The sequence below is a fragment of the Mixophyes fleayi genome, chromosome 2 (genome assembly GCF_038048845.1).
Source record: "Mixophyes fleayi isolate aMixFle1 chromosome 2, aMixFle1.hap1, whole genome shotgun sequence".
Lineage (NCBI taxonomy): Eukaryota > Metazoa > Chordata > Amphibia > Anura > Limnodynastidae > Mixophyes > Mixophyes fleayi.
In genome coordinates this window covers 7,943,683-7,959,561 of record NC_134403.1, presented here as the reverse complement: position 1 = coordinate 7,959,561, position 15,879 = coordinate 7,943,683, and the positions used below count along the sequence as shown (strand labels likewise).

At 46.2% G+C, this 15,879-nt stretch overlaps 1 protein-coding gene across 2 annotated transcripts in view; it reads left to right on the top strand.

Annotated features, from left to right (window-relative positions):
* Positions 1-5,983: 5,983 nt before the first annotated feature.
* RHOG (ras homolog family member G) overlaps positions 5,984-15,879 on the top strand; it is a 35,178-nt gene continuing 25,282 nt past the window's right edge. The window contains exon 1 of one of the 2 annotated variants that reach the window (XM_075198403.1): positions 5,984-6,390. The gene's annotated coding sequence lies outside the window, so the exon portion shown is untranslated. The remainder of the gene's footprint in view (positions 6,391-15,879) is intronic. The other variant, XM_075198402.1, reaches the window with a different exon arrangement.

Sequence of the window (15,879 nt, the reverse complement as noted above, 5' to 3'; positions counted from 1 at the left end):
TGACATGTGTCCTGAAAGTGAGGGGACACCAGGACTGTCTTTATTACATGTGTCCTGAGAGTGAGGGGACACCGGGACTGTCTGTATTACATGTGTCCTGAGAGTGAGAGGTCACCGGGGACTGTCTGTATTACATGTGTCCTGAGAGTGAGGGGACACCAGGACTGTCTGTATTATGTATCTCTGACTTCTCCAACTCTCCCTTCCCACTCTCTGACCACCATCTCCTCTCCTTCTCTCTGTCCTCCTCCCCTTCTCCCACCTCGCCTAAAGCCACCCTCACCAGGCGCAACCTTGACGCTATTGACCCCATCTCCTTCTCTGCCTCTCTTGAAACTCTCCTATCACCCCTTCCCTCTCTGGCCTGCCCAGATCAGGCGTCCTCTCTCTACAACCAATCCCTCACTACTGTCCTGGACACCGTCGCCCCGGCCTCTTCTATCCGCCGTCGTCGCCTTACTCCCCAACCCTGGCACTCCAAACTCACCCGCTCCCTCCAAAAGTGCTCTCGTACAGCTGAACGCCTCTGGAGGAAATCTCGTTCCCTGGCTGACTTCCTTCACTTCAAATTCATCCTCTCCTCTTTCTGCTCTGCCCTGTCCCTCGCCAAACAATCCTTCTTCAAGTCGCTCATCTCTTCTCAGTCCTCCAACCCCCGCCGCCTCTTTGCCACATTCAACTCCCTCCTCTCCCCCCCCTCCCACTGTCCCGCCTTCCCTCTCTGCGTCTGACTTTGCCTCCTTTTTCTCCTCCAAAATTGAAGCCATCAGACGCAACATCTCCTCCTCCCACCACTCTCCCCCCATCACCGCTTCACCTCCCGCCATTAACCAGCTGTGGTCCTCCTTCATCCCCACATCAGGTGAAGAAGTTCGCTCCCTTATTCTTTCCTCTCCACCCTCTACCTGTCCTCTTGATCCCATCCCCTCCCACCTCCTTCGCTCTCTCTCTCCTACTGCCTGCTCCTACCTCGCACACCTCTTCAACCTATCACTCTCCTCTGGCGTTGTCCCATCCTCATTCAAACATGCTCTTATCTCCCCTATCCTTAAGAAACCCAATCTTGACCCCACCTCTCTTGCTAACTACCGCCCTATCTCTCTTCTCCCATATGCCTCCAAATTACTTGAGCGGATTGTCTGCAGCCGCCTCACCAGACACCTCTCTGACAACTCCCTCCTTGACCCTCTCCAATCCGGCTACCGCCCCCTCCACTCCACTGAAACAGCCCTGGCTAAAGTTACCGATGATCTCCTATCAGCCAAATCCAAGGGTCACTACTCCATACTCATCCTCCTTGACCTCTCCGCAGCCTTCGACACCGTGGACCATCCCCTCCTACTGCAAACTCTTCTTTCACTCGGCCTCTCTGGCTCTGTCCATGCCTGGTTCACCTCATACCTTGCTAATCGCTCCTTCTCCGTATCCACGTCTGGTTCTTCCTCCACCCCCTCCCCTCTCCCTGTTGGAGTCCCTCAGGGCTCTGTTCTTGGCCCTTTACTCTTTTCGCTCTATACTTCCTCCCTTGGGGCTCTCATCTCCTCTTTCGGTCTTCAGTATCACCTATATGCTGATGATATTCAACTCTACATCTCTTCTCCTGATCTTTCCTCCTCCCTCCTCTCTCGTGTAACTGACTGCCTCTCAGCCATCTCATCCTGGATGTCCTCTCGCTTTCTTAAAATTAACATCTCCAAAACCGAACTCATTGTCTTTCCCCCACCCAGGCTCCCTTCTCACCATGACCTCTCTATCGTTGTTAACAACTCCACTATCTCCTCTGTCACCCAACTCCGCTGCCTAGGTGTCACTCTCGACTCCTCTCTCTCTTTTGCCCCCCACATTCAATCCCTTGCCCAAGCCTGTCGCTTCCAACTCCGTAACATTGCCCGCATCCGTCCCTTCCTCTCTCAAGATGCCACCAAAACTATCATCCATGCCCTCATCATCTCCCGTCTCGACTACTGCAACCTCCTCCTTACTGGCCTCCCCCACTCCCGTCTCTCCCCCCTCCGCTCTATACTCAATGCGGCTGCAAGACTCATCTTCCTCTCACGCCGCTCCTCCTCTGCCTCCCCTCTCTGTCTTTCCTTACACTGGCTCCCCTTCCCCTACAGAATCCTTTTCAAACTCCTCACCACCACTTACAAGGCTCTCTCTCAGTCTACTGCCCCTTACATCTCTAGCCTCCTCTCCATTCACACTCCCGCCCGCTCCCTGCGCTCGGCCAATGATCGCCGCCTCTCCTCCACTCTGATCACCTCTTCCCACTCTAGAATCCAAGACTTCTCCCGTGCTGCCCCCCTTCACTGGAACGACCTCCCTCGCTCCATTCGTCTCTCACCCAATCTGTGCTCCTTCAAGCGGGCACTTAAAACTCACCTGTTCCTTAAGGCCTACCAACCATCCACTTAACCACTCACCCTTCTGTTTCTCCCCTGGCTCCTTTCCTCTCTCCCCGTTGCTTCACTGGCTCCCTTTTGTGCCTGACTTTGTTTACCCTCCCTTAGGATGTAAGCTCGAATGAGCAGGGCCCTCTTCCCTCCTGTCTCCATACCTGTTCTTCTGCTCCGTCTCTACTGTATCTGCCTGCTTGGAGTTTCTGAAGTACTGGTACTTTGTGTTTATTGTCCTGTACTGTCTTACCCTGTATAGTCTACTGTTTGTACCATGTTCGGCGCTGCGGAAACCTTGTGGCGCCTAACAAATAAACGATAATAATAATAATAATAATAATAATATTACATGTGTCCTGAGAGTGAGGGGACACCGGGACTGTCTGTATTACATGTGTCCTGAGAGTGAGCGGTCACTGGGGACTGTCTGTATTACATGTGTCCTGAGAGTGAGAGGACACCGTAACTGTCTGTATTACATGTGTCCTGAGAGTGAAAGGACATCGGGACTGTTTGTATTACATTACATGTGTCCTGAGAGTGAGGGGACACCGAGACTGTCTGTATTATATGTGTCCTGAGAGTGAGGGGTCACTGGGACTGTCTGTATTACATGTGTCCTGAGAGTGAGGGGATACTGGGACTGTCTGTATTACATGTCTCCTGAGAGTGAGGGGACATCGAGACTGTCTGTATTATATGTGTCCTGAGAGTGAGGGGACACCAGGACTGCCTGTATTACATGTGTCCTGAGAGTGAGAGGACACTGGGACTGTCTGTATTACATGTGTCCTGAGAGTGAGGGGACACCGGCACTGTCTGTATTATATGTGTCCTGAGAGTGAGGGGACATCGGGACTGTCTGTATTACATGTGTCCTGAGATTGAGGGGACACCGGAACTGTCTGTATTATATGTGTCCTGAGAGTGAGGGGACATCGGGACTGTCTGTATTACATGTGTCCTGAGAGTGAGAGGACACTGGGACTGTCTGTATTACATGTGTCCTGAGAGTGAGGGGACACCGGAACTGTCTGTATGACATGTGTCCTGAAAGTGAGGGGACACCAGGACTGTCTTTATTACATGTGTCCTGAGAGTGAGGGGACACCGGGACTGTCTGTATTACATGTGTCCTGAGAGTGAGGGGACATCGGGACTGTCTGTATTACATGTGTCCTGAGAGTGAGAGGACACTGGGACTGTCTGTATTACATGTGTCCTGAGAGTGAGGGGACACCGGGACTGTCTGTATGACATGTGTCCTGAAAGTGAGGGGACACCAGGACTGTCTTTATTACATGTGTCCTGAGAGTGAGGGGACACCGGGACTGTCTGTATTACATGTGTCCTGAGAGTGAGAGGTCACCGGGGACTGTCTGTATTACATCTGTCCTGAGAGTTAGGGGACACCAGGACTGTCTGTATTACATGTGTCCTGAGAGTGAGGGGACACCGGGACTGTCTGTATTACATGTGTCCTGAGAGTGAGCGGTCACTGGGGACTGTCTGTATTACATGTGTCCTGAGAGTGAGGGGACACCAGAACTGTCTGTATTACATGTGTCCTGAGAGTGAGAGGACACCGGAACTGTCTGTATTACATGTGTCCTGAGAGTGAAAGGACATCGGGACTGTTTGTATTACATGTGTCCTGAGAGTGAGGGGACACCGAGACTGTCTGTATTATATGTGTCCTGAGAGTGAGGGGTCACTGGGACTGTCTGTATTACATGTGTCCTGAGAGTGAGGGGATACTGGGACTGTCTGTATTACATGTCTCCTGAGAGTGAGGGGACATCGAGACTGTCTGTATTATATGTGTCCTGAGAGTGAGGGGACACCAGGACTGTCTGTATTACATGTGTCCTGAGAGTGAGAGGACACTGGGACTGTCTGTATTACATGTGTCCTGAGAGTGAGGGGACACCGGCACTGTCTGTATTATATGTGTCCTGAGAGTGAGGGGACATCGGGACTGTCTGTATTACATGTGTCCTGAGATTGAGGGGACACCGGAACTGTCTGTATTACAGTTGTCCTGAGAGTGAGGGGACATCGGGCCTGTCTGTATTACATGAGTCCTGAGAGTGAGGGGACACCGGGACTGTCTGTATTATATGTGTCCTGAGAGTGAGGGGACATCGGGACTGTCTGTATTACATGTGTTCTGAGAGTGAGAGGACACTGGGACTGTCTGTATGACATGTGTCCTGAGAGTGAGGGGACACCAGGACTGTCTTTATTACATGTGTCCTGAGAGTGAGGGGACACCGATACTGTCTGTATTACATGTGTCCTGAGAGTGAGAGGTCACCGGGGACTGTCTGTATTACATGTGTCCTGAGAGTGAGGGGACACCAGGACTGTCTGTATTACATGTGTCCTGAGAGTGAGGGGACACCGGGACTGTCTGTATTACATGTGTCCTGAGAGTGAGCGGTCACCAGGGACTGTCTGTATTACATGTGTCCTGAGAGTGAGGGGACACCAGAACTGTCTGTATTACATGTGTCCTGAGAGTGAGAGGTCACCGGAACTGTCTGTGTTACATGTGTCCTGAGAGTGAGAGGACATCGGGACTGTTTGTATTACATGTGTCCTGAGAGTGAGGGGACACCGGGACTGTCTGTATTACATGTGTCCTGAGAGTGAGGGGACATCGGGACTGTCTATATTACGTGTGTCCTGAGAGTGAGTGGACACCGGGACTGTCTGTATTACATGTGTCCTGAGAGTGAGGGGACATCTGGATTGTCTGCTTAACATGTGTTTTCATTGTTGGAAATGTGTCTAGATAAACGCTTTCCCAGTTCAGTACAACTGGAATGTGCAGAATGCATCCGTGTAATTTTGCCGGGAGTAAAGGACTGTGAGCACTTCAACAAAGAAGGACACTCTCCTCTAAATCTGCCCTCTCCTTATTTGATTTCTATAACCCTACATTTATATAATAGTAGGTGTGTGACATCACAATACCGCATACACAATGGGGAAGACTTCAGGACTATTAAGTAGCTGACACATGTTACAATCTCATCATCCATCCGTTTGTTCCTTATTGATATTTTGAAGAATGGACGTCTTGAAGTTGATTAAAGAGTCCGTTCCTACAGCCTCTCACCTCTCTAATCCGTCAGATCAAATTGGTCATGTCTGTGAAGCAATCACCTGTTTTATAATTTACAATCTCATTTAGAATTATTACATTCTGGGGCAGGCTGTGCTTGGGGGCAGGGGGAATCTGCCCCCCCGGGCCGGTCTTATAGGGGTCTATCTTGGTCTGAATCACTGGGCCACCTGCATTTTTGTCCTTTTAAAATGTTGAGTAGAGTCTTGCCCCTCGGGCTAAAATATACCAGCCCTCCCCTGAGTACATTAAACGCATAGGATTGTAAAGTGTGTGCATTGTATATCAACCTGATTGTACAAGATCTCCAACGTTCAGGAGACTGCAGCGTGTATAGTCAGTTGTGCTGTACGTGAGTCTAATCACAATACACAATATGACTCGGTGGTGATAGTGTTAAAGTGGGTGGCTGTGCCCTACTCACACACTGCTGTGTAACCTTTCCTCTTCTGATCTCTTCCAGATGTGACCTGGCCATAGAGGTCCTGCAGACCTGGCCTGATTTACAGACTCCTGGAATGTCAAACAAAGAAGAGGTTAATAGCTAAGCAGCAGCCTGAACTCTTCCAGATATAATGGACAGAGCAGGGAGCCAGCTGAGACTGGCTGCTGTTAACTACTTCTGTTTCTTAACTTCCTCCTCTCTCACTTCCTTCTGCTCTGCAGAGTTTTACTGACTCTCCCAGCTTTAAACGCCCTGAACAGTTATTAGTAACATCTCTCCAGGCTCTCAGAACACATCTCGCCTGCAGCCACCCAGAGGACATCTCAGAAGACAGCTCCTAGATCAACCAGAGGTCCACTCATCCTGCAGAAGCTCCAGCCACCGAAGGACCTCACTTCTTCTACATAGAGATATGAGCGGTGAGTGCTAATGTGCCAGAAGATGCCTACAGGTCATGTAACTGTTTATAGGATCCCATAAGAGATGCTCAGGAACGCTGGACGCAGGGAGAATGGAGCATGTTTCTGTAGCCGTAGCGTCTGATTCTATACTCAGAAGGTGGTTTCCTTCTATATGAACAGTAAGGAAAGTTAGGATGGTGGGCAGTACCAGGGGGGGCAGGGGGGCATCTGCCCCTCAGGTCGGTCCCATAATAGGTTACCTTGGGCTGGGTCACTGGACTACCTAGATTTTTAGTCTCACCCAACAGGCTAGAATTGTCCAGGCAGCCCCTGGAAAGTACACAGTGACAACTGTCAGCCTGTAAAGTAAATTGTGTTTGTGTTATTTCTATCTAATGCCTCTTAGATAGGATGCAGTAATCTACGATGATAAAATTCTCCCTGATCGAAGACCTGGGGCTCCCGAAATGACCAATATAACTGTAGTAAAACAGTCATAAACTCCTGATCCACAGCTCTAGATTGTAAGCTCTTCTGGGCTTTCTCTGGTTAACATTGGAAGTTGCATCATCAATGAAGGTTATTTAATTTCTGCTGTATACATATATATCGCCATAAGTTGCTCAGTGTTATTTTATTTATTTAACAGTATGGATTTATGAAGCAGGCTCCCAGCAAGAGCGATAAATTAGATTGCAAGCTCCTCAAACCACTTTGGTCTCTTCGTTAGCCATTTTGCAATTCTCCAATTAGATCTTTAAGTAAAATGTATCATTGAAAATCACCCTGAATAGACCTGGTTTTAGAAGCTTGCAATCTAATCCTAGTTCGATTAGTTAATAAAGGTATCAAGTCCATGTTTCCCTTTGTAGTGTAAAACAAATAAGCCAGTCACTTAACTGTGGAAGAAAACCCTTCTGTATTATTGATGCAAGTTAGTGTCTTGTGCTATTGGTGGGAATTTTACAGAAATATAGCAGTGCCCAGTGAGCAACCTTCTAATGATTTGAAACAAAGGTGATCTGACATCTAAGGTGTAGCTTACATGTCAAACTGGACCTGTGTTTCTTCCAAACAGACATGTAAACGTCATCTTTACAAACCTACCATTGTGATCTTGTTTGAAATGACGTTTAACCCTCTGGGGCGATCTCCAAACATGACACCGGCGTTGGGCTTGTGATGTGTGTCACACAGACTGAGGGGCCCGGCTCAGGCTGCTCTGAATTCCCATGTAACGGATTGAGAGCAGACAGGAAGTTCTACCCTGGGGTCACCACACTGAGATATACATTGTCCCCCCGCCTCAGACATTGGTGGTGCATCTACAAGCATCCTGAGCGCACAGCCACCATCCAGAAGCTACTGCTATATGTCAGCAAAGCATGTTAGGAAAGATCACTAATGTGCGTACAGCTGTCCGTGTAACTAGCATGGGACAGACTAGTCCCTGGACAGAGGCCTGAGTCTGGCTGCTCACTGATTTATTACGTGTATATAGTTCAGGCCTGGGGATGGTAAAGTTATACTCAGCATCCTGCAGGGTTAGGGAGAGACCTGTTCCGAATTTTGCTCTGGGACCCAGTAATTTCTAGTTACACCCATTGGCCTCTTTTGCAGCTGGGCGCAGATCTAGCTGAAGGGTGTAGGGTGTAAATTCACAGCTGGACCAACCCCGCTGCCATGTGGGGGGTGAGGAGGATTCAATTAAAGGAATATACTGTCTGCTTCTGCTTGGGGCACACAAATGCCCGGCAGATTTATTTAAACATTGGGATTTAGAGTTGAGCTTGGACATGTCCCCCTCCCAACTCTAAGCCTATCCATGCATTTTAAATTTGCCCCTCCTCCTCGCCCACTGCAGCTCAAAATGTTTTTGCCAAGATGCAAAATTGCACCTAATTGGTGTGTGCAAATATGAGTGTGAGAGAAGTGTGTAAAAAGGTTCGTTCACACCACATCTTGTCAGCTACACCTACACATGTTATATTCAGGTGCAGCATGCTGAGGGGCAGGGGTAAATGCCCTGCTGCTTTATATTATCATGGTGCCATCTCCTCCACAGTCTAAGTATCAGGTTGTTAGAAAGTGTTGGAGAATGAGTCTTGTCAGCTGGTGTCTGCTGGAAGGAGTCAGGGAATAGTCACTTTTCATTGCAGTCATATTTTATAACAAAAGGTTGGTCGTTGTACAGATGCCAGGAACCTTTTTCCCTTGAACTCTGACTGATCGGGTTACATGGGCGTCCTGTGAAATTTGTGTGGTCCCCACTGTGTCCTTTATATCAGAAATCTCAGTATGACCATGTAAAACAGGGCATATTGATATGATCGGGGTCATGGGTCCAGCAGGGAGCTGGTTAAATTTGGTTAAACCCCTTATTACTGTACCGGATATAAAAGGAGGAAGTGATAAGTTGGGACGGTAATAGTGTCCTATCGGTTTGTCTTGCTTATTTCTACCATGTCAGTAGAAGAAAGGGTTAAATCATTTTGGTGACTCAGCTGAGTGGTTTTTGGTTTTCATCGCTGACCCTCCTTTATACTTAGTCATTGGGTAATGAAACAATGGAGCTCAGCTGATGAACATTTCATACGCAGTGCCAGATGGCATGATGCAGTGCTAGATGGCATGATGCAGTGCTAGATGGCATGATGCAGTGGTAGATGGCATGATGCAGTGCTAGATGGCATGATGCAGTGGTAGATGGCATGACACAGTGCTAGATGGCATGATGCAGTGCTAGATGGCATGATGCAGTGCTAGATGGCATGACGGCAGGTGGAATATACCAGCTCACGGCTGTAGTGTAACTACAACCCCCAATGTGCTCAATCTGTCAGGACTTGTCCACTCCTGACCCCGTTCATTGTTCTTTATCCACTGATCTGCAAAGCTTACGCTCTAAACTGTTGTCCAACAAGTAAACTGTGTGCAGATCTATGGTGTGGGTGGAAATAAAACATTTATCAATAGCCCAACCTGACCTGTTTCACCTGGAACGTAATATTCTGATACCTATTTCAGTCAAATTACAATGACTAGCGATCCAAGATGACTCATTTCTACTGGAGCAAAATTATTTTCCTATTACAGAATTACTAAATTGATAATAAAGGTTTCTGTTTTTTGTACAAGTTAGTAAAATAGGAGAATGAGTGGGAAAATCAGGAAAGCAGCATTTTGATTCTGGAGGTTGGGGTTCATAAATAACTAGGGCCGAACTGAAAAAAACTCACAAATGGGAGCAGAACATTGTGTGATATGGGCCATGTAATTTGGTATGTACCTTACGTTGCCCATACGTGCAGAGATCTGGGGGTAAATGTATCAAGCTGAGAGTTTTCCGGCGGGTTTGAAAAGTGGAGATGTTGCCTATAGCAACCAATCAGATTGTAGCTGTCATTTTGTAGAATGTACTATATAAATCACAGCTAGAATCTGATTGGTTCTTCAAACCCGCCGGAAAACTCTCAGCTTGATACATTTACCCCCTGGATGGTAAATTAGGTTATTTTAAACTAAGTTTTGCACCAAGTCCCTAGGGGCCTGATTCAAAGAGAAACTTAACTGCTGATGTGTGACATATTTTGCATATAAAAGTTCTGCGCATGCTGGGAATGGACTGACACCAGTGAACGCAAGAACGTCCAATTCATCTTAGAGAACAAAGGACACTTACTACAGACTATAATTTAATGGACGGAACAGGGAGGGCAAAGGGCGTATGCACGTAGTCAATGTACAATAAGCGCGTGCTAAGCACGCAGCAACGTCCTATTCAAGCTTCGGGCATTTCAATAGGTACGTATCACTTGCACCAGCTACGTACGTATTGCAGTGTGTTGGGTCAGTCTCAATACAGCAAGTGCTGTATGAGCAGAGCATCGAAGACCCATATTCAACAAGAGACTTTATTCAAATCCACCTGTAGCTGAATACGGACGGACGTATGCCCGAATTACATGTGTTTTTTTAATAACGCACACTGCGTTCATTTCGTGTGTCTTAATGAATCAGGCCCCAAGTGTATGTGTCTGTGAGACAGGACCACTCCTAGCTTGTGGCTAATCTAGAAAACAAGAAGTGCGGCTCTGTTCCTGTTTTACACAGTGTGGTTGGGGGATATTCCTGACTGTAACTATTATTAACTCATCAGTGTTCTTCAGTACCATATGCCCTAACTTGCCCGTGTTATAGTGGAATAGTCCACTAGCGCTGGTGGGATGTTAAGGAGTGTGTTTCTGTAGGAGAAAGGGATCAATTACTAACTCTGGTGGGACAATATAAGGGAGATGTGTGTCTGAGTATAGGATCAATCACTCTGGTGGAACGTTGGAAGGGACGATGTGTGACTTGAATATAGAATCACTCGTTCTTGTGGGACATTAGATGGGAAGTATGTGTCTGAGTATGGGATCACTGGCTCTGGTGGTATACTGGAAGGGATGGTCTGTGTCTTAGTATGGGATTACTAGCTCTGGTGGTACATTGGAAGAGATGGTGTGTATCTGAGTATGGGATCACTAGCTCTGGTGTTATATTGGAAGGGATGGTGTGTGTCTAAATATGGGATTACTAACTCTGGTAGTATATTGGAATGGATAGTCTGTGTCTGAGTATAGGATCACTAGCTCTGGTGGAACGTTGGGTGGGATGGTGTTTGTCTAAATATGGGATCACTAGCTCTGGGGGTATATTGGAAGGGATGGTGTGTGTCTGAGTATGGGATTACTAGTTCTGGTGGTATATTGTAAAGGGATGGTGTGTGTGTGTGTGTGTGTGTGTGTGTGTGTGTGTGTGTGTGTGTGTGTGTGTGTGTATGGGATTACTAGCTCTGGTGGTACATTGGAAGGGATGGTGTGTGTCTAAGTATGGGATTACTAGCTCTGGTGGCACATTGGAAGGGATGGCGTGTGTCTAAGTATGGGATTACTAGCTCTGGTGCTATATTAGAAGGAATGGCATGTGTCTGTGTATGGGATTACTAGCTCCAGTGGGACATTGGAAGGGATGGCGTGTGTCTAAGCATGTGATTACTAGCTCTGGGGGTACATTGGAAGGAATGGTGTGTGTCTAAGTATGGGATTACTAGCTCTGGTGGGACATTGGAAGGGATGGTGTGTGTCTAAGTATGGGATCACTAGCTCTGGTGGTATATTAGAAGGAATGGTATGTGTCTGTGTATGGGTTTACTAGCTCTGGTGGTACATTGGAAGGGATGGTGTGTGTCTAAGAATGGGATCACTAGATCTGGTGGGACATTGGAAGGGATGGCGTGTGTATAAGTATGGGATCACTAATTCTGATGGAGCGTTGGAAGGGATGGTCTGTGTCTGAGTATGGGATTACTAGCTCTGGTGTTATATTGGAAGGGATGGTCTGTGTCTGAGTATGGGATTACTAACTCTGGTAGTATATTGGAATGGATGGTCTGTGTCTGAGTATAGGATCACTAGCTCTGGTGGAACGTTGGGTGGGATGGTGTTTGTCTAAATATGGGATCACTAGCTCTGGGGGTATATTGGAAGGGATGGTGTGTGTCTGAGTATGGGACTACTAGTTCTGGTGGTACATTGGATGGGATGGTGTATGTCTAAGTATGGGATCACTAGCTCTGGTGGTATATTGTAAGGGATGGTGTGTGTGTGTGTGTGTGTGTGTGTGTGAGTATGGGATTACTAGCTCTGGTGGTACATTGGAAGGGATGGTGTGTGTCTAAGTATGGGATTACTAGCTCTGGTAGTATATTAGAAGGAATGGCATGTGTCTGTGTTTGGGATTACTAGCTCTGGTGGGACATTGGAAGGGATGGCATGTGTCTAAGTATGTGATTACTAGCTCTGGGGGTACATTGGAAGGGATGGTGTGTGTCCAAGTATGGGATCACTAGCTCTGGTGGTATATTAGAAGGAATGGTATGTGTCTGTGTATGGGTTTACTAGCTCTAGTGGTACATTGGAAGGGATGGTGTGTGTCTAAGAATGGGATCACTAGATCTGGTGGGACATTGGAAGGGATGGCGTGTGTCTAAGTATGTGATTACTAGCTCTGGGGGTACATTGAAAGGGATGGTGTGTGTCTAAGTATGGGATTACTAGCTCTGGTGGGACATTGGAAGGGATGGTGTGTGTCTAAGTATGGGATCACTAGCTCTGGTGGTATATTAGAAGGAATGGTATGTGTCTGTGTATGGGTTTACTAGCTCTGGTGGTACATTGGAAGGGATGGTGTGTGTCTAAGAATGGGATCACTAGATCTGGTGGGACATTGGAAGGGATGGCGTGTGTATAAGTATGGGATCACTAATTCTGATGGAGCGTTGGAAGGGATGGTCTGTGTCTGAGTATGGGATTACTAGTTTTGTTGGTACATTGGAAGGGAGGCATGTGTCTGAGTATGGGATTACTAGTTCTGGTGGTACATTGGAAGGGAGGCGTGTGTCTAAGTATGGGATCACTAGCTCTGGTGGTATATTGGAAGGGATGGTGTGTGTGTGTTTAAGTATGAGATCACTAGTGGGATATAGTAAGGCATTTATGTATTGAATATAAAATCATTAGTTCCGGTGGATCATTGGAAGTAAAATTGGATATTGCAAGGGAAAGTATGTATCTGAGTATGGAATCAGTAGCTCAGGTGGAACATAGTAAAGTGATGATATGGAGCATTGTCAGTATTAAATCACTTACAAACACTGGTCAGATCGTGTGATATGGCTCCCTGGATGCATACAAGAATATATACTTAATTTTTAACTTGGGTACTGTGCCACATTTCTCACTATTACTAGAAAGGAAGATCTCTGTGGAGTCAATTTGTGGCACAGGAAGAGCAGTTTTGATAGGACAAACACCATTTCTACATTGTGCAACAGAAGAGAACCTTCATGTTTACACATTAATCTGAATATCAGGTCTATAGCGGGTACAGGAAGTTTGTGACATAACCAAGAGCTACTTTTGTTTTCTGTTTTTCCTTTTGACGTGAAGAAAGTCACAAAGGTACTTTGTCACAAGGAGAACAAAGAGATGAGACACGATCTCTTAGAGTTCCTCCACCCGCTGAGCCGCCTTTCCTGTTCTTTGTAGCATTGAGGTGAACTCTCTGGTAGGAAGTGCTGAAACGAGAACATGCTGTATCAATGCGGAGGCCATAATCTCTGTAACTACATATTCACTGACTGCTCTCGTCAGCTTCTTCCTAGCTTCTTCCATGCCATACAACTTGAAATTATTTCATAGACTGGATAGTTCTCTACTGATTCCATAACCACCTCAACCAGAATTGAATAGTACGTGGATAATGATTACGGATACTTTTTCAATGCAGGATACTACTTATAACCATCAGAGAATTATATCTGAGAGTCACCTGACATCGTTCGTCTCCTCAGCATGTCCCTTATGGGGACATAAAATGTGCTGAGCCAATATTATCTTTTAATTATATAGCACCAACTCATTCCTCAGTGATGTACATCAGAATTCTATTCAAGAGCATCATTGCCCCAGTAGAGCTTACAATCTAATATCCCAAAACCCCAAACCTTGGTGGTCAGAAGACAGTTAACCTTGGACCATGGGCCTCCAGAAAAACATGGAGAAAATTCTTAAAACCCAAGGTCACTGTACTGTAAGCAATGCTAGGAAAGGTGCCACAATGCCATCCCAATTTACCCAGACAATTCTCCCTAAGAACTGGAGACATTTCTGAGACGTAAGGAACTCAAGAGACTGAGCACTGGTCCTTCTGAATGTATTCCAGTTACTACAACTCTGTTGTCTATCCTTCAACCAATATCATCTCTACTTCGTCACCTTAGAGTCCAATCAAGTCTTCCATGTGGGACAGTGTCCTAGACCTTTCCAAAATATAGAAACACTGCAGTTACACTATGATCTATTACCTTAGCTACTTATTCAAAAGAACAATCAGATTAGTTTGTAGAAAGTGTGTAGAGGAGGGAGTGGTATCCAGTTATATAGATACATGAAGTGTGTAGGAGGAAGTGGTATCCAGTTATATAGATACATGAAGTGTGGAGGAGGGAGTGGTATCCAGTTATATAGATACATGAAGTGTGTAGGAAGGAGTGGTGTCCAGTTGTATAGATACATGAAGTGTGTAGAGGAGGGAGTGATATCCAGTTATATGGATACATGAAGTGTGTAGAAGGGAGTGATATCCAGTTATATGGATACATGAAGTGTGTAGAAGGGAGTGGTATCCAGTTATATAGATACATGAAGTGTGTAGAGGAGGGAGTGGTATCCAGTTATATGGATACATGAAGTGTGTAGAAGGGAGTGGTATCCAGTTATATAGATACATGAAGTGTGTAGGAGGGAGTGGTATCCAGTTATAAAGATACATGAAGTGTAGGGGAGGGAGTGGTATCCAGTTATATAGATACATGAAGTGTAGGGGAGGGAGTGGTATCCAGTTATATAGATACATGAAGTGTGTAGAGGGGGGAGTGGTATCCAGTTATATAGATACATGAAGTGTAGGGGAGGGAGTGCTATCCAGTTATATAGATACATGAAGTGTAGGGGAGGGAGTGGTATCCAGTTATATAGATACATGAAGTGTAGGGGAGGGAGTGGTATCCAGTTATATAGATGCATGAAGTGTAGGGGAGGGAGTGGTATCCAGTTATATAGATACATGAAGTGTGAAGTGGAGGGAGTGGTATCCAGTTATATAGATACATGAAGTGTAGGGGAGGGAGTGGTATCCAGTTATATAGATACATGAAGTGTAGGGGAGGGAGTGGTATCCAGTTATATAGATACATGAAGTGTGTAGGATGGAGTGGTATCCAGTTATATAGATACATGAAGTGTGAAGTGGAGGGAGTGGTATCCAGTTATATAGATACATGAAGTGTAGAGGAGGGAGTGGTATCTAGTTATATAGATACATGAAGTGTGTAGGAGGGAGTGGTATCCAGTTATATAGATACATGAAGTGTAGGGGGGGGAGTGGTATCCAGTTATATAGATGCATGAAGTGTGTAGGAGGGAGTGGTATCCAGTTATATAGATACATGAAGTGTGTAGGAGGGAGTGGTATCCAGTTATATAGATACATGAAGTGTGAAGTGGAGGGAGTGGTATCCAGTTATATAGATACATGAAGTGTAGGGGAGGGAGTGGTATCCAGTTATATAGATACATGAAGTGTGAAGTGGAGGGAGTGGTATCCAGTTATATAGATACATGAAGTGTAGGGGAGGGAGTGGTATCCAGTTATAGAGATACATGAAGTGTGAAGTGGAGGGAGTGGTATCCAGTTATATAGATACATGAAGTGTAGGGGAGGGAGTGGTATCCAGTTATATAGATGCATGAAGTGTGTAGGAGGGAGTGGTATCCAGTTATATAGATACATGAAGTGTAGGGGAGGGAGTGGTATCCAGTTATATAGATACATGAAGTGTAGGGGAGGGAGTGGTATCCAGTTATATAGATACATGAAGTGTAGAGGAGGGAGTGGTATCCA